The following is a 20,627-nucleotide window of genomic DNA, read 5'->3' on the forward strand; positions in this document are numbered from 1 at the left end:
GCTGCACGGTTTGCAAAAACCATCATCAACGATTGTGATAGAAGGTCATGGGAGCATTTTGGCAGGATTTATTCAGATTAGTAAGCATAAAGTTCACTCTTGGCACAGGCTACCACCTTCAGACAAATGGACAAACATAAGTTGTGAATAAATGGGCAGAAGGATACTTACAAAACTATGTCATGGGACAACAAAGAGCATGGGCCAAGTGGTTATATTTAGATGAATATTGCTATAACATTACTTATCACATGTCCATAGGGATTTCACACTTCTGATCCTTGTATGGATACGAGGCATTATATTTTGCAGACACAACATTTTGAGATAGCAAGGCACCATTGGCCAAGGATTGGATCCAATAATTCTAGGATATTCCCTGAGCACACAAGGATAACCTGTAGAAAATAGACATAAATTACATGCATATCGGTAAAGGATAGAGAGAAGTTTTGAAGTGGGATATATAGTATACCTCCAACTACAACCATACAACCAGTCCACATTAAAGAATAAATTAGTAGAAATGTTGAAGTCATGGTTCTACGAACCCTATCAAGTTATCTGAAAGGTGGTAGAGGTAACATATGAATTAGAGCTTCTAGTGGAGAGAAGATTTCATAACATATTTCATGTCTCTTACTTGAAGAAGATTGTGGGGGAAAACATTATATCATCACCTAATTTACTCCCGTTAGATGATGAAGGGCATAATCAACTGGTTCCAGAAGAAGTGTTGGAAGTACGAGAAAATAAACTTTGGAGTAGAACCATCCAAGAATATATGGCATGATATAAATATTTACCCACCAAAGACGCTACCTGGGAGGGAGAGAAAAAATTGCAACATGCAACATTGAAATTGCTTGAGGGCAAGCAATTTTAGTAGGGAGAATTGTAATATCCCCAACAAATTGACCCCAATTGGACAATAAATAAATAATGGAATAAAGAGAGGGGAGCATATGGTATTCACCCAGGTAAATTATCCACCATGGCAATTTCTAATGATTTCTTTCCGGAAATCAAGCTTTAAAAGCAGGAGGAGGAATGACATTAAGACATGGAATTTAGATTTTCTTTCTTGGCATTGGTTTGGAAGCTCATATGAGTTTTCTGCAAGTGAAGGTTTCAGGGGAGATCCTCAGCGTAACTTTGGTGGGATTCAATCTCACCCTAGTTGGAAACCCAACTTTGGTGGTACCCTATAGCAACTTATCTTATCTAGTTAATTCTTTCTCTCTTTTCTCTTGGGGTTTCCTCATCAAATCATTCTCCAGGGGTACTTGGCACTTTTTCATTTCTATCTTAGCGAAGGTGGTGGACCCATCGAAATCTTGTAGATGAGATCAATGATGCACAACCTCTGTTGGAGGGCAAAAGGGTTTTATAAAGAGGCTCACGAGCCTAGAGACATCTAGACCGCTCAGATCTAAGTATATTGATGGGTAAAGGGTGGTCATGGGCATTAAAATAGAAGGCTGAAGTTATTTTCTAGGGACTGATAAGAATTCTTATTGTTGAAAATCATTGTTGAAGAAGTAAAGCCATACACAACCATGCAGGCAACTGTCATAGTGTGCAGATATTGTTGGGACCACAGTCAAACTTGCATCAAAGGTTGTGTGCCATCCATTCAACCATCGAGCTTCACCACGTTATTGAGGGACATGCGAGAGGGCTGATACACCAAGTTCGTAGGGTTATACGTTTTCTGCCAGTATTGCAAGGTTGTGAGGCCATATCCAGCAGCGTTGAGTCACATAGTGGGTTGATCCATTGATTTTCAGGTGCTAGGGAGCAATACATGTTTGCAATGCCGTGAACCATCACTGAGGAGTGCATCATGTTGCAGAAGGCCGCCATTAATTGATATCACAACCACTCAGATTATTGTAGGATGGATCCATTGTGTTTATTGATGGGCATTGCTCTATTGTGTGTGGAGCACTGGAAAGGTATGTTTTTGACGAACAATTTAGTGACTTTTCAGTAACAATTGTAACCCTTTCTGCATAATGAACTTAAAGAAATAAAGAATTTTAATAGAATGTGTGAGAATTAGTATGGAAAGCTTAATCGCTGATAATTGTTATTTTTCCATGCAGGAAAAGGTGGAAACGAAGAGCTGCCGTTCGAAAGGAAAAGACAAAGGAGGAATAACTGCTGTCCCTTTAGAAGGGAACCGGATGCGAACGAGATCGAACAGATCGAAGCAGAATGACCCAGGAAAGAAAGAAGGGTTATCAATTCGGCAGAATAGGGAAAGAAAAGTAAAGGATTAGCGGCTTGGCGAATCCCTCAGGATCTTTGATCCTGAGGGATCACTGTTTTGCTTATTTTTGCTACCTAGATACCTCCGCCGTTACTTTTATAAAAAGGAACGGCATCGTTAAGCAAAGGGACTTTTTTTTATATATGTAACTGTGAATTTCAGACTCAACTTTGATCATCGACTCTCACTAAGACTTGGTTTGCTGTACATTTGTTGATGCATTAATATAAAAGACTTGGTGTTTATTTCATCTCTGCGTTTGGAGTAATCTAAGGCGGTGTACCGTTGGAAGCTAAGGGCCCGGCTCCGAAGGACACTTGCTTTTGTATCATTATAATTTGGTTTCTGCGTGGTTTGTTTATCTTTATAGTTCGGTAATCTGACATGTTTTTCATATGTTATTCCATGCTCTGTTACGATTAATTCATTAATGGTTTCTTCAAGAGATTTATGTAGTGACTCTGTATTGTATGAGTGAATCTTTTCAGAGTTGATCGCATGTTATCAATCTAAGCCAACTATTTCTGTTATAGAGCCTTTATATTGAATATTGTTGTATTGGATTCATTTGAAATCTCAATTATTGGAATCCGGAAGTAATGTTATTCTATTTGGAAACATAGTCATATTCTCTTTAATCATCAGATTGCTATATTAAGCATGTTGTCAATATATGGTTGATGATTGCTGTTCCATAATTCATCTGTGAGTGTTGTTCCATAAAGTACATTCCATCGAAGTTGCTTTAAGAGAGGAGACTGCTATTTTATTACAGAGTGTGAGTTTGGTTCAATAGAACAAGTTTAGTTCGGACTCGCGAGGCTTAGTTCCATTTATTGCTGTTCCATTTCAGATTTGCTGTTCCATTTCCTGTTTGCTGTTCCATTTTACTTTCTGTCGTTCCATTTACTTGCATTTGCTGTTTTGGTGTGAGAGAAGGTCTAAGGCTGTAGTGAGCCTCAGCAGTCGCTGCCTAGCTCCCAGACCTATGGTCCATGCTCTAATTTCCTTTCCATCAGTTTCTAGAGGGATGGGTTATCGCTTCCGCACCCTTGACTGATAAGCTGCCTTCTGTGATTTTATTCTTTTAGAGCAATTTAGTCATAGTTTAGCATCCGTTTACCCTTGTATTTTCTGAACACTGTACTACTAAGCATTACTCTGACGAATAGCCTCGGATTGAGATACTCTTTGCAATAAAAAAGCGTTCCCGGATTGACTTATTAATGTGGCATAACTAGAGGTGAAAGAGACCCTTGTTACAGCTCTACATTTTGGCGCCGTTGCCAGGGAAAGAGTATAGCCATTTGTCTTTTACAAAGTAGTGTACGAGTCTGCTAGGGGAGAGTTGGATTTTAAAAACAGAAGGTAAGAACCTGCATACGGAGCATGTAAAAGCCCTGCTCCACCGTCCGCTTTCCTGGCAGAATTGTGGGTTGAATAGAATCTGGTAGTTTATAGAGTGCATGACTAAGCAGAAAAAGCCAGAAAAAATTATCAAACCTCTGTTCAAACCCGAAAAATCCAAAGGGCCAGTGACCCTTGGCCGAACAACCTTCATAGATGAAATCTATAAGAAAACTGAATCTCAGCCATCAGTAGGGTCCAGGAAAACCAATTCTAAACAACCTACTAGCTCCCTTCAGGTCGCAGGATCACCATCTGTAGCCTTCGCTAAGGTGCATAGTCAGACTGATGAACAGGATTTTCAAGAAATTGAAAATTCTATTCCAGAACGACTGCAGGAAGGGAATCTAAGCAATCTTTGTGAAGGAGAAGGGGAAACAGGAGAAGTTGAGGAGCCAAGATCTCCTCCTAGGATAATTCAGCCATTAAAAAGCCCAGATAAAGGAAGCGCTGCAAAAATCATTGTTGAAGGGATTCAATCTCCTCAAGCAACAGGGACTCTCGTTATTCCAGACGAAGGAAGTGCTATTAAAACAATCCCTGTTAAGGCCGTTCCTTCTCCGCCTAGGAATACCCTCTTAGAAATCCCGGAAGGTTACTGGCACATATTCGATCCCATGGCACAGAATCAGCCAAACACTCAAACTTCTACATTACAATATCCTATAGTGGATTCCGCAGCAAATGCTCCTATGAAAGCAATTCCCCTTCAACACATTCCTACATTTCACGGACTTACATCAGAGGACCCCGATGCATTCTTATTTGAATTTGATGTGTTATGCAGGGGATATGATTACACCACTAACCCCCAGAAATTAAAACTGTTCCCCTCCACCTTGAAAGGGGTAGCTTTAAGATGGTTTATGGGTTTAGGTGGTGGAGTTATAAATAACTGGGAGCAAATGAAGGAATCTTTCCTAAAGAAACATCAAGATTATTGTAGGTCTAAAGAACTGAAAGATGAAATATTTCAGATGATAGCTAGACCAAATGAAACATTAGAAGAATATGTAGAACGTTTTTAGTATAATTTACAAAGATCTCCATATGCATCACTACCTCTTGATTAGAGGCATGAAGGAACAATGGATTGAAACATTAAATATCATGGGAAAAGGGGATATTTATCAAGAGAATTTTGCTGACATCATCGATTTATGTATCAGGAGCTCGAGAGGTAGCACAAGGATAAAACCAGCAGAATATGATCGGTTTGTCAGAGATAACAAAATATCAACAGAAGGAGTAACATGTGTAGAACTTGGAAATTTATTAGAAAATTTTAAAACTGATATCCTGGGGACATTGACTACACAACTTGATATTGTGCAGGCTAAACAGAAGCAGGTAGAGGCAGAATAGAATTTAGCGATCTTCTGCCCCCGATGTAGAAGAAAACATAGCCACAAGGAATGTCCACTGGATGCAGTTCAAACATGTGCTATCTGTACAAAAGATCACCTTACTGAGAGTTGCCCCTCACTTCCTGGATTGAAGGCAGTATATAAGGAAGCAGAAGAAGAGCCAAAATCAACATACTTCGTTAACCAGCGTCGCCAATGGCAACCAAGGCAATCGAGTATGTTTTCAGACCCAACTTCTTCTTTTCAACCTCCACAGTATAACGCTCAGCAATATAGTATGTGGCAAAACCAATCTCAACCCCCATTTCCGAACTGGTCATCACAACTGTTTCCTTCTCCAAATCCATGGATGAATCAGCCAAGCCAATTTGGTTGGCCGAATTTTCCTTACACCCCACCATATTGGCAGAATAGCTCATATCCTCCACAATGGACCCCCCCTACTTCACAAGGTTCACCCTGGCAGACAAATTGGCCAAGATCGACATATCAGCCAACAGGAACTATTCCGCTCCCTCAACCGACTCTGCCAGCTTTGCAACAAAATCCCCAGTCTAATCTGAGACCGCAACTCCCAGCCCAACCCAATCCTAATCCTAATAATAGGCCGGTCCAATCCCTCCAAATCATAGAATCATCAGAAATCGGACCTGAACTGAGGGAGTGCAATGATCTTCAGTTAAGATCTGGACGTATAATAGAAACAAAGGGAGATAAAACAGTTCACATTGAAGATCAGTTACCAATAGAACAGCCGTTACAACAAGAGGGTGCAAATAAGGAGCAGACTCATCATCAAGCGAATACACCCTCTCCTCCCTTCCCAGAACGATTAGTCATACCACGACCTGTACAATATCCAGACTTTGACATTCTGGGAGAGTTACAAAACCTGTACATAAGAATTCCTTTCCTCCAAGCCATTCAAGACATCCCTATATATGCAAAAACTATAAAAGAATTGTGCATAAAAAAACCAAGGAGGAATGTAACCACTAACCCAAGAGTCCAAGTAGTCAGTACTTTATCTGACCTGTTATCAGGAACACCCATTAAATATGAAGATCCAGGAAATCCAATCGTAACTGTTCAAATCTATGGTCAGACTCTGACTAATGCTTTAGTTGATTTAGGAGCTGCAATTAATATTTTGACAACTTCTACTTGCCAAAAGCTCGGCATTACATCGGTAGAACCCACTTCTACTTTGTTAGAATTGGCTGACCGATCTGTAGTTCGACCAGAAGGAACTCTATACGATGTCATGGTCTCTATAGATTCTTGGGAATACCCAACTGATTTCCTGGTAATTAATCCAAAAACCCGACTGGATGGACACCCGCTAATTTTAGGTAGACCTTGGCTTGCTACCGCCGATGCTTACATTGGTTGCCGGTAGGGGAATATGACCATAACCAGAGGACCAGATATTAAAAATCTAGTTCTATACCCTCCAGCACAGCCAAGTCTTACAATGATAAAAACTAACCAGCACCCTGTATCATACCTTACTGACAATATCAGATCACCATTGACTATACAGAAGGCCCTAGACTTTAAAGACCAAACAGAAGACGATGCTATCAATAACTTCATTAGTCAAACTGAATCTAGACCTCACACACAGTGTTTCATGATAGAAGCTGCATTCGATAGCGAACTAGAAGAAGATCCCTTGAAAGACACACATGACCAAACGATACCTGTGACTTCTGTTGCCAATAGTAAAGTAGTGGAAATTGAACCGGGAAAAACTCTAAATATCAATGCCAATCTTACACCGGACCAAGAAATAAAACTCATCCATCTGTTACGGAAGTATCAAGAAGCATTTGCGTGGGATTACCCTGATATGAAAGGGATTGATCCCCAAATGTGCACCCACCATATTTATATAGAAAAAGATGCAAGGCCTGTCCATCAACCGCAAAGAAGACTCAACCCTCATCTAAAAGATGTTGTAAAAGCTGAACTTCAGAAACTTTTAGATGTTAATTTTATTTACCCTATTTCTGATAGTAAATGGGTCTTTGTCTGTATTATCTTCTGGATACATCGCATTAGATTTCCTTCTGATCGACGTTTCGAACCAACAACGATGGTTCATCTTCAGGATCTGAGATAGATATTATTTGAAAGTCTGTTCCCAATTTTCCTTATATATATATGAGATGCTTGGCCGACAGATATTAGAATTTATTTATTTATTTATTTTATTGTTATTATATTTTTATTTTTTATTTTTATTTATTTATTTATTTATTAATTAAAAAAAAAAAATTAAATAAAAATATAATAACAATAAAGCAAATAAATAAATAAATTCTAATATCTGTCGGCCAAGCATCTCATATATATATAAGGAAAATTGGGAACAATCTTTCAAATAATATCTATCTCAGATCCTGAAGATGAACCATCGTTGTTGGTTCGAAACATCGATCAGAAGGAAATCTAATGCGATGTATCCGGAAGATAATACAGACAATGATGCAACTCGCAGAAAACTCAAAGACAAGTAAATGGGTCTCTCCGCTTGTGGTTGTACCCAAGAAGAATGGGAAATGGAGGATTTGTGTGGATTATAGGGAGTTAAACAAAGCCACACAAATAGATCACTTCCCTCTCCCATTCATAGACCAAGTATTGGACACGTTAGCAGGAAAGAAATTCTTTTCTTTCCTGGATGGCTTCAGTGGATACAATCAGATTCAGATTGCCCCTGAGGACCAGGATAAGACTACCTTTACTTGTCCTTGGGGAACGTTTGCCTATAGAGTTCTACCCTTTGGCCTATGTAATGCTTCTGCCACATTCCAAAGGGTTGTTCTTAGCATCTTTGTAGATTTAATAAATGATGGACTTGAAGTGTACATGGACGACTTTACACCATATGGAGATGATTTTGATCCAGCTTTAGACACTCTAGAAAAAGTCCTACAGCGTTGCATTGCTACCAGGCTTTGTTTAAGCCACGAAAAATGTTATATGATGATGACTGAAGGGCTTATTCTAGGACACTTTGTCTCAGCAGCTGGCATTCAGGTAGATCCGGCCAAAATTCAAATACTTTTGCTTATCCCCACCCCCACTACTCAGACAGAGGTACGCAGCTTTCTTGGATTTTCTGGGTATTATAGACGATTTATAGAACATTATTCACACATTGCTGCACCTCTATATGCACTAACTGGTAATGTTGATTTCATGTGGACAGAGAAATGCGACCGCGCTTTCCAGGAATTAAAGAAGCTTGTATCAACAGCTCCAGTCCTTCGAGGACCAGACTGGAATTTACCATTCCAAATCTCGTCTGATGCCTCAGATACAGCAATCGGTGCAGTCCTTGGGCAAGAAGAGGATAAAAAACCATATGCTATTTATTATATCAGCAAAAATTTATCCCCTGCTGAATTGAATTACACTGTCACTGAGAAAGAATTCCTCGCTGTGATACATGCTGTCAATAAGTTTAGACATTATATTACAGGCTATCCCGTTGTTTTATATACAGATCATTCTGCTATTAAATATTTAGCAAATAAGCCTGTTACAAATGCTAGAATAACTAGATGGTTGATCTTATTGCAGGAGTTCGATATCACAATCAAGGATCGACCCGGCAAGGAAAACCCTGTAGCTGATTTTCTCTCTCGAATACCAAAATCAATTGAGGCAGCAGCAGTGGAAGACCAATTTCCGGATGAGCACCTATTTGCTGTTGTTGTTCAAACACCCTGGTATGCTGATGTTGCCAATTACCTTGCAGTAGGTAAGCTACCAAAACACTTAACCCCTAATGAATGTAAGCAGATTGTTCAGAAGAGTACTCGGTTTTCGTGGATCGGGGGTTATTTGTTCCACACAGGGGCAGACATGCAAATTAGGAGATGTATTCGAGAAGATGAAATTTTCGACATCTTAAAAGCTTGTCATGATGGACCATGTGGGGGACACTTTGCCGAAAAAAGAACAGCACATAAAGTATTGCAGACGGGATACTACTGGCCTACAATTTTTAAGGATTCGAAGAAATTCGTTCAAGCCTGTGACAGCTGCCAGCGAGCAGGACGACCTGGTCAAGCCAACGAAATGCCTCTGAGGCCACAATTAGTCATTGAACCATTTGGACGATGGGCTCTTGATTTCATTGGACCCATCAACCCATCATCAAATCAGAGAACATATATCTTGGTAGCCATAGAATATGTCACCAAATGGGTTGAGGCCGAAGCGTTGCCTAGAGCTACAGAAGATTCGGTAATACAGTTCCTGTTCCATTTGTTTGTACGTTATGGCCTTCCGAGAGAAATAATTACAGATGGAGGACCACAATTTGCCAGAAACAAATTAGCTGCAACACTTAACAATTATCACGTCCAGCATAAAATTACTACCCCATATCACCCCCAGGCGAATGGGCAAGTAGAAAGTAGCAATAAGGTGATAGAATCAATTTTAACAAAAACCATTGCTTCACATAGGCGTGATTGGGCCGCCCGACTACCTGAAGCACTCTGGGCTTATAGAACCACATGGAGAAGTACCACTGGTTATTCACCCTATCAATTAGTGTTTGGGAAACAACCTATTTTCCCCATAGAATTCGAAATCCAAACACTACGAACTGCACAGGAAGTTGGCCTAGATTTAAGTGAGGCACAAATCAATCGACTACAGCAGATTAATGAATTGGACGAAATAAGGCTCTCTGCATTACAGAATACAACACTTATTCAACAGCAGCGAGCTAAATGGCATGATGCACTTATCAAGAACAAAGTCTTTCACGAAGGAGACTGGGCTCTGTTATATGACTCTCGGTTTCAGGATTTCCCTGGGAAACTGCAGACTCGTTGGTTGGGGCCATACGAAATCCAGAAAGTACATGATAATGGGACCCTTACTCTGATCACAATCGATGGTTCTGGATATGCATTCAAGGTAAATGGCCACCGAGTTCGTCTCTATCGCAGGCCACTCACTCGGGAATCCTTCTGTCAGCAGCTACGTCAAGACACTGACATGGAAATTTTAGGAGAGGAAGTAAAATTTTCCTCACCTATAATTCAGTAAGGAACGCATTTTTTTATGACTTGTACATAAGTTCTTGTATATACGTTTTCTTAACATTTCTTTGATCTTTCTTTTTTAATTTTGCTTTTTACATTCAGCGTGTCTTTGTTGTTCCTTTTTCAAAAGGAACAGCATTTGCTTGTTTTTGTGTTTTCGCTGTTCCTTTTCAAAAGGAACAACATTTCTGAGTTTTTGTTGTTCCTTTTCAAAAGGAACAGCATTTCTGAGTTTTTGCTGTTCCTTTTCAAAAGGAACAACATTTCTAAGTTTTTGCTGTTCCTTTTCAAAAGGAACAACATTTGTGAGTTTTTGCTGTTCCTTTTCAAAAGGAACAGCATTTGTGAGTTTTTGCTGTTCCTTTTCAAAAGGAACAGCATTTGTGAGTTTTTGCTGCTCCTTTTCAAAAGGAACAACATTTCTGGGTTTTTGTTGTTCCTTTTCAAAAGGAACAACATTTGTGAGTTTTTGTTGTTCCTTTTCAAAAGGAACAACATTTGTGAGTTTTTGCTGTTCCTTTTCAAAAGGAACAACATTTTGGGTTTTTGCTGTTCCTTTTCAAAAGGAACAACATTTGTGAGTTTTTGTTGTTCCTTTTCAAAAGGAACAGCATTTTTGGGTTTTTGTTGTTCCTTTTCAAAAGGAACAGCATTTGTGAGTTTTTGTTGTTCCTTTTCAAAAGGAACAGCATTTGTGAGTTTTTGCTGTTCCTTTTCAAAAGGAACAGCAGTTGAGAATTTTTGTTGTTCCTTTTTTCAAAGGAGACAGCACTCATGATCTTCGGCTGTTCCTTCTCAAAGAACGGCATCTCAACTATTTGTTTGCATGGATTCTTCTCTGCTGTTCCTTTTTTTCAAAAGGAACACCATAGCCATGTTTTTGCTCTCTGTGATGATTCATATTGAGGATGCTTTTCGCCCATGTTCTCTCCAGTCTTTAAGATACAGCTATGCACTTATGCAATGAACATAAATGACGACATACCGAAGTCAGCAGATCATAAGACCGCTATCTTTATAGAGCCTAGTATTGATAAGAGGACAAGAGGAGGGACATACTTACTTCTCATCTCCGTTGTCATTGACTTATTCCCATTGTTTTGGTTGGTTATCTTTATCATGGTGATTTCCCTAAAAATTTTCTCTGATTATTACTCAGGAATAAGAACAGAGGATTTATATCTTCCTGTTGGGATGATAAGACTTCTTCCACCATTCCCACTCTTAAGGAGTGCTGAACCACCCTTATGTGTAAATAAATAAGAAAAAGTGCTTTGCAAAGAGAAAAGAAAAATGATGAATATGGATTATTAATTGTCAAATGCAGGATAGGGGGTCTCATCAAGAGCCAACCTACCATGATCATCAGGTTGGAAGCGAAGTGGCATTCCCAGTATGGCCACCACACCAGGGATATGGTCCAAAAGGTACACTAAATAAACAGACCTTGGAACAGGGGGTCTCATCACGAGCCGGCCTGTCCACGTTTCGCACCTTCCTTGTGAATGGCATTATGGCTACCTGGTTACCAAGCCAGCATAATGGCCTGCATTTTGACAAAATACTTTTTATACACACAAAGGATCATGGTTCCGGGGGTGAAATAAACAACTCTGCCAAGGTTATGAACACCTGTCGGCAGCAGAGCTCTGTTAATGGTATCGAAGTCATAATGGTTACACCAACAGGGATGATATTAATACCTCTTTGTCTCTTCTATCCTATGAATAATTCATATTTTATTTCCCGATGAACATATCGCATGAACACTCATTACCACCAATCATGGCAAAGGAACTGACAATGACCTCTGGGGATTTCGTACGATTGACAGACGTCCCATCCCCCGGCCTCGCATCATATTACGCAGGCTCTTATGTAAAACGTGATCCACCTTTTTGCCTCGATTTCGGTATTTCGTTGTCCATCTAAAACATGGCGTAATTTTATATGCTGTTCCTTTATGACTGGTTACACGATGGCTGCTGCTCCTCTATTTGACGGCTGGGGCAGCCTATCACATCGCGGGGGGGGGGGGGGGAAGGTAATCTCATTACTCCACGAGTTACGTGTCAGCACACCATTCGGGGTAGATAGTGTACGAAGGTATGGCATGGTTTAACGGTATGATAATTCTATTTTACACAAAGTTGCCATCCACAATCCATTTTTGTTGCATACTCTATTTTTTTCGCGACGATCACCTTCTCTGCGTCTCAAAACAGCACAGGCAGTTGCTGTTCCATTGGAAATCCTTAGTGCAACCATGGGAGGAAAGGCAATCTGAAGCGAACCTCAGGAATTGACAGTCTCTGCTGCTGTCCGGGAGATCCTGGAAAAGGCTGGATGGCTGAATTATTTCAGTCGCCTGCAAGAATCAAACGAGACAGTGGCGTTGGAATTTCTGCAAAACTTGCAGGAGGACTACTCCATAGTAAGAGAAAGGTGGATAGCGGTCACTAACGATGTAATTGCAGAAGTCTCAGGACTACCAGCCACCGGACCTGTATGGACGCTGAGGAAAGAGAGACTACAAAAGATTATGGAGATTTTTCAGGATGAAGGCCAAAGCTTGACAGTGAAGGGGAAGGGAGTTCTGCCAGCAACGTTAGGAGAACCCTGGACCGAACTAGCAAAGATAGTATAGAGCTACATTACTTGCGAAGGAAGGAAAGACGTGGTAAGACCACGTCATCTTAAACTCTTAGCTGTTTTGAAAGAAAAATGTTCTGTAAATCTGCCTGCACTTTTAAATTCACTATTGCATGATGCGGCCCGAAGCCTGAAAATGGCACAGCATGTAGAAACAGTTGTTAGCCACCATGGATTGATTCGATTGATAGTGAACCATAGTCTCACTCAACAGCAGAGCAGCTGGGAGGAGCTCATTGCATTGATTGAGGGGGGATTGGCTGCACCATCCCCAAAACCTAAACATTCCTCTAGCACACTGGAACGATCAGAGAAACACAGAGAATTGGCAGCAGGAAAACGTGTTGCTCCAAAACGTAAGCATTCTTCAAGTACACCGGAGCGACCAGAAAAATGCAGAGAAGTGATAGCCGAAAAACCTGTTGCTTGTACACCTGAACAACCTGAGAAACCAAGAAAATCAGCCCGGCTAGCTCGAATACGAGGGAGGCTGGAAAAGATTCGGGAAAGCACCAGCCAACCAATTGAGATTATAAACGAACCTCCAGAACCAGAAGGAGGACCTTCCGAAGAAAATGTTGGACAATCTGGGGGTGAGGCTGAGCAAGCCGGAGAAGGATGTGAGGAGGGAGAAGTGCACTCCGAAACAAAGACAGAAGCTGAACACTCCAAGGCAGTCACTGAGCAGGACAATCGGGAGGAGGAAGTAGTACAGCCAGAAAGCAACCCGCTGCGAGACCCTGTGGGCGAAGATGAATTGGCCGCAATCCTGGCCAATATGGGGGAATATGGCCAACCCTCCAGCCCAGCAGGTCCTCCCGATGGACCTCCAGAGGAAGACATACCTGAGAATTCACATGCAGAAAAGGAAGGAGAAGAAAACCCGCCCATTCATGAGGAAGAAATAAGGGACACCAACCGGGAACAATCTGTTCCCGAGGCACCAGAAGAAATTCTAGACAGAGTAGGAGCAGATTTAAGGGCCAGTCGTAAACCCTCTGCTGAGGCAAGGGAAATCAAGAAATTAAGGAGGAAACAGCAGAGGCTGCTGAACACTATAGCCCGGCTCCGACAGCAAATTCGGATTCTGAAAGCCAGTCTGAGGATACGAAGGACCACAAGGAAAAGAAAGAGGACCACTGCAGCAAAATCCCGTAGAACAAGAAGACGAAGGACTTATAGTCGCCCTGTTGGTCAAAACCCGGCTGGAAGACCTGCTGCTATTCCAATTGTCACTGAAGAACAGACTGTTGTTCCAAATGACGCTGAGGAACAAACTGCTGTTCCAATTGTCACTGAAGAACAGACTGCTGTTCCAAATGACGGTGAGGAACAGACTGCTGTTCCAATTGATAATGAAGAACAGACTGCCATTCCAATTGGGGCAGAGGGACAGGATGATGTTCCATTAACAGAGGAACCACAGCAACCTTTCATTCGTGTTAAGAAAGAAAAGTAGAATAAGGAGATCCAAACAGAGGCACCACCCTCAGGGGTGATCCGGGTTCTGAACTCCAAACAGTATAACAAAAAGGTTCAGGTAAAACTCCCGGCCTCTACGGCCCTATGGAAAAAGGATCCAAAAACAAGAACCTTGCACAAGATGATGAAGCAAGCTCAGCAAGAAGCTGAACAACTGAGGGAACAAACAGTCCCCGGGAGAAATATGAAGAATTGCAACAGCAACTTCGGGATATTAGTCAGTCCGAGAGCCAGGCCTTCGAAGGCTGGCAAAAGGAGCAAGAAAAGGTTGCAAAGGTAACTCGTCGATTAGATATTGTTGTTAGGCAGATGAACATTGTGTGTTCTTTGTATAATGACGTTCTGGCCTGTAGGGCCCCTGCTAAAAACTATGCTTTATTTTTGCTTGAATGATATTTACGATTAAAGATAAAAGCTGTCAGGGCAGGTGCCCCTATACAAATCAATACTGTTAAAGATTTCATAGATTGTTGCAAGCATTATGGAATTAAGGTTCAAAGGTTATTGTGTGAATTTTACTTGCATAACCTTGTGCTAGACCAGGAAACTGATTTAAATCCTGGCCCTTTTGTTGGGGACATACAATTGCAAGCCTTCATTTCATTCGGGGTTAATCAGCTAAAATGGCTCAGGGCTTATAACACTTTTCAGAGACAGGAAAATAGCCTAGACTTGTGGGTAAGAGCCGAGCCTAGAGACCCAATGCTGTTATGGAGAGCACATAGGAACCTTATGAGAACCCCGGGTGTTATGGAGACATTAGGACCCATGCACAAGGACCTAATCCGACAAAGTCTGGAATATTTTCTGACTATTAAAGACCTCGCCATCGATGCTGCAAAATTCTGATACCGGACTTCTAACCCAAACATCCAGCTCAGGGAACCGTTCAAATATGAAAATTTTGAGCTAGCTGCCAGCCGATTGAACCTTTATGGCGAGCGTATTTTGCAAGCAGGGCCATCCTGGTTAGGGTATCGATTTCGTAGTCCAATCATTTGGCACCCTGCACCCGGATATCAGGCCTTGTATGAAATGCCTGAAGGTCAAACAAATCAGTTCTTTGATGATCTAGTTGCTCATCACGGTTGTAGGCCTCCACATGAGGTTCCCTCTCCAGCCTATTCTCTTACCACCTTGCATGTCAACTATAATGTTTTCATGAGGGCATGAAACAGGGTAAGCAGGGGGGTGTGTGGAGCACTGGAAAGGTATGTTTTTGACAAACAATTTAGTGACTTTTCAGTAACAATTGTAACCCTTTCTGCATAATGAACTTAAAGAAATAAAGAATTTTAATAGAATGTGTGAGAATTAGTATGGAAAGCTTAATCGTTGATAATTTTTATTTTTCCATGCAAGAAAAGGTGGAAACGAAGAGCTGCCGTTCGAAAGGAAAAGACAAAGGAGGAATAACTGCTGTCCCTTTAGAATGGAACCGGATGCGAACGAGATCGAACAAATCGAAGCAGAACGACCCAGGAAAGAAAGAAGGGTTATCAATTCGGCAGAACAGGGAAAGAAAAGTAAAGGATTAGCGGCTTGGCGAATCCCTCAGGATCTTTGATCCTGAGGGATCGCTGTTTTGCTTATTTTTGCTACCTAGATACCTCCGCCGTTACTTTTATAAAATGGAACGGCATCGTTAAGCAAAGGGACTTTTTTTTATATATGTAACTGTGAATTTCAGACTCAACTTTGATCATCAACTCTCACTAAGACTTGGTTTGCTGTACATTTGTTGATGCATTAATATAAAAGACTTGGTGTTTATTTCATCTCTGCGTCTGGAGTAATCTAAGGCGGTGTACCGTTGGAAGCTAAGGGCCCGGCTCCGAAGGACACTTGCTTTTGTATCATTATAATTTGGTTTCTGCGTGGTTTGTTTATCTTTATAGTTCGGTAATCTGACATGTTTTTCATATGTTATTCCATGCTCTGTTATGATTAATTCATTAATGGTTTCTTCAAGAGATTTATGTAGTGACTCTGTATTGTATGAGTGAATCTTTTCAGAGTTGATCGCATGTTATCAATCTAAGCCAACTATTTCTGTTACAGAGCCTTTATATTGAATATTGTTGTATTGGATTCATTTGAAATCTCAATTATTGGAATCCGGAAGTAATGTTATTCTATTTGGAAACATAGTCATATTCTCTTTAATCATCAGATTGCTATATTAAGCGTGTTGTGAATATATGGTTGATGATTGTTGTTCCATAATTCATCTGTGAGTGCTGTTCCATAAAGTACATTCCATCGAAGTTGCTTTAAGAGGGGAGACTGCTATTTTATTACAGAGTGTGAGTTTGGTTCAATAGAACAAGTTTAGTTCGGACTCGCGAGGCTTAGTTCCATTTATTGTTGTTCCATTTACTGCTGTTCCAATTCAGATTTGCTGTTCCATTTCCTGTTTGCTGTTCCATTTTACTTTCTGTCGTTCCATTTACTTGCATTTGCTGTTTTGGTGTGAGAGAAGGTCTAAGGCTGTAGTGAGCCTCAGCAGTCGCTGCCTAGCTCCCAGACCTATGGTCCATGCTCTAATTTCCTTTCCATCAGTTTCTAGAGGGATGGGTTATCGCTTCCGCACCCTTGACTGATAAGCTGCCTTGTGTGATTTTATTCTTTTAGAGCAATTTAGTCATAGTTTAGCATCCGTTTACCCTTGTATTTTCTGAACACTGTACTACTAAGCATTACTCTGACGAATAGCCTCGGATTGAGATACTCTTTGCAATAACAAAGCGTTCCCGGATTGACTTATTAATGTGGCATAACTAGAGGTGAAAGAGACCCTTGTTACAGCTCTACATTGTGAATGTCACATCACCATAACTTATGAATTGAGAGTCATCCATACATAAATCGGGTTTCAGAGGCTGAAAATCCATCCATTGAATAGTGGGGCCATGAAGCAAATGAAATTCGGGTCTTAAGGAACCATTTGAATAATTAGGGATGTTATAGTTAATATGGTGTTATTTTCCATTGTTGGATTTATGCCATTTCATTAAATTGTATGTATGGTTTCATTATAGTCCCTTGTACGATTATACATTGATTCGATTATTCAATAACTCTCATTTGAAATTAGATAAAAATAAAGGGTTGGGTGTTAAAAATATTTGGAAGTATTTCTTTTATTTTATCATATTTCTTACACATAACCATGGGTTTGTTGATAATCCATAATTTTCTTGCTACATTGGATTCATTTCAATAAGCAATAGCATATGACAACATGTTTTGGGAATAATTGATATCCTGATCCTTAATCCATGCTATAGATTGTTTCTTTGTTGCCACTTGTAGGTGCTTAATAGTATTAGCATATTGTGGCATGTAGCCTTCTACTTCATCATCAGCAAAAGTTGATACATGAGGTTGAGGAACCCTTCCAACCATGTAATCATTGCTAGGAAAGATAAGGAAAGTGTTCACAAAGTCATAAACCCATTGAGGTTGAACAGATTCCCTAGATAAAATTTATGGCCTTGGGTTGGTTGATCCATTATGTGGTGGGTAATTTCTTCATCTTTCTCTTTGAAAGGGGGCCATCATCATCCCATGAAACCACTCCACCAAAAGCTTGAATAAAAAGTAATGACTCCCTTTGAACCTCTCGGCCTAAGAAGAATTTCAAATCCTCAAAGAGAGAACCTGCAAACTTTATTTTTTTTCTTCTCCATCATCATATCCCTATTTAATTTGAATATTCCCAATCCTCGAAGAGAGTCCTGCAGACATATTTTACTTCTCCTCCATCTTCATATTTCTCTTTGCTTGGAATTTTTGTGTATTCTTGCTGCATATTATTAGCCATAGCTCTCTCTTTGTCCATCAACGAAAATCGATGGTGAATTAACGCCAACCTTGTCTATGACTCTGCCAATCTTTTCTTTTTCGACTCTGGATTACTTAGCTTGAATTCACTAGGAACAATCTCCTAAATTGGTTTAGCAGCATCCCCTGAAGGGGATTCTGATTATTTGAAGCAATGTCTTGGACAATGTTGTTGCCTCCAATATTGGATAAAGTATTGGTGGATACTTTAAAGATATAGAATAATAAAGTTTGAAATTATACAAATGTCAGCATGACATGAAGATAAACATTCCTGGGGAGAAATTGCTGCAGAACATGTGGTGTGAGCCACTTAATACATTAACCCTTGACTTTTGCCTCATGGTAGATGCCCTTAGTAGAAACAATGTCTTACGCAAAGAATGTGTTCTAGAAATGTATGCTTTCTACTCCAGACTTTATCTTTGACAACTATGGATTCACTCAACAGAAATGTCATGTGTCTTTTCTATTGGAAAAGTTGCAAAAGGATGCATCGTTATGAGAGCATCATCTAGGTCACGAAGAGAATCAATAAAGGTCGAATACGTATACCTTAGAATGTGGCCAAGAGTATGTGAAGGGCTATTATTTTCCAAGAAAGATGCCGAATTCAGGTTCTTCTTTACAAAATATTTCTTTATCTTCTTCTTAAAACCCTTAATCTACCTTGTTTTATTGAGTAGAGGCTCGTGAGAAAGAAATGAAATATCTTTGAGATGATAGTAGGTCTTGTTATTTCCTTTAAGCTTTTTCTTTGGCTCTCATGTAAAAATCTCCTTTATGGTGCACAGTTGTTGAAATTCTATCAATGTGAGCTGAAGAAGGGTCAGTGCCTTGTTCCTTGTGATGTATTTGGAATCATTGCCTTCTTTATTATTGCCCATAAGGCTATAATGTTTTGGCATCCTTACTGAATCTACGTAATATTATAGGAGATGGAAGCTTACCTCATCTTCATCCCTCTACATAGAGTCACTTGGTGGCTCTAAAGGCCTTTCAAGAGAAAGGAAGTCCATTCTTAGGGTCGCACGTTTTTGGGCATATGTCTCTTCAATATTGGTGGGATTATTTGCAAATCTATTCCAAATACCAAAATTCCAAAGGCTAGATGTGATGCAGGAAAGTGTTCCCTCTACGGACAGAGGCAACCCCTCTAGCCCTAGAGTGGGTCTAGTCACAGCAAAGACAAAACAACAATTAATTCCCTTAAATAGTCATCGTTGGAGGCCTACCTCAAGTCGGTGGTTAATGAAGTTCCATTTTGCTGCTCCAGCTTTCGTTTCCTTCTCCTTAAAGAGCATTCAACCTGAAACACCACAAGGAAACAACAAAACATGTAACCGAGAAACAACAATGATCTATTTACTCATAAAGTCAAGAAGTCATGAGCTATCAAGTAAATTAGATACAAGATATAGGAAATCATCATTGATTGTATTAATAATAAACAAGAGAAAAGCTTACAACCAAGTCTTGACGTCATAAGCCTTCTCGGAGGGTCCAGCCAGTGTGTTTATTCAAGCATTCACTCTCAAGGATGGGTCTCCCAGACAACAATATATCTCTATCTCATTCACAATATTTAACACAAAGTTAAGGGCACTCCACACCTTCTTGCAAACTATGTAGCAATCCCACACTTGTCACACTCACACCAAAACTATCTATCAAACTCAGAAGCAGTAGCAACACTGTACAACCCAAAGAACTAGTAGATGATAGCAATGGTGAGAAATTTTATAGGGGAAGAAGTCTCCATGAAATAAGGGAGAGGAAGCTTATCCTCAAGGAAAGCAGCACAAAAAATGGAACTACCATGCCAGAGGGAGAAGGGCGACCCAAACTGACCCAACAACTAGGTCTAGAGACATCCAAAAGGCTGACTGTTGGAATGAATTTGCCCAATCTAGATCGTTACTGGTCGTTAACTAAGCTTTAGCGCCGACATCGCTAGGAAGCAATGTATGCAAACCAACCATTGCTAAAGATAGCTAATAGCCTCGTGCCGGGGCTTGAAATCCGACCGTCACTAGAAACAGGTGTACTCCCGCGACGGGGTCGCGATAGGACTATTTATGACAGGGGTCCGTCACGTGTATTAAATATATTCGTGCGATGAGGCAGCAAAATTAGGAAAAGAGGGTCAATTTGCAACATAAGAGAGCATTTTCTTAATATGAGCATGTTTTACTGGACACATGACATAGTAGAAGGACTGGGGTGAAGGCAGTGACAAATTACTATGTAATAGATGCCCCCTAAAGTATGAAGCCTGAGAGAGTGGGAGGGGTGAAATGCTTTACAAAACTGTTTGAACTGGAACACCACCTGGAAGAACCTGCAGGCACAAGTACAATTGATATCTCTGATAGTGAAATACATGTAGTCTAGGCATGGGCGCAGCCATCCAAAAGACATACGAACTTGGTCTGTGGTATGGACGCAGCCATCCAACTAGTAAGACCATGATAATGATAAAGGTATGGTTGCAGCCATCCATCAAAGAGTCATGTATGTAATCAC

General features: G+C 40.4%; 1 pseudogene; it reads right to left on the reverse strand.

The window, feature by feature from the left end:
* LOC149235050 (pescadillo homolog pseudogene) overlaps positions 1–19,009 on the reverse strand; it is a 79,766-nt pseudogene extending 60,757 nt beyond the window's left edge.
* Between the last annotated feature and the right edge of the window lie 1,618 nt (positions 19,010–20,627).

The sequence above is a fragment of the Pinus tabuliformis genome, chromosome 8, assembly GCF_031772625.1.
Source record: "Pinus tabuliformis cultivar Carrire ecotype Pingquan chromosome 8, CPIR1, whole genome shotgun sequence".
Taxonomy (NCBI): Eukaryota; Viridiplantae; Streptophyta; class Pinopsida; order Pinales; family Pinaceae; genus Pinus; species Pinus tabuliformis.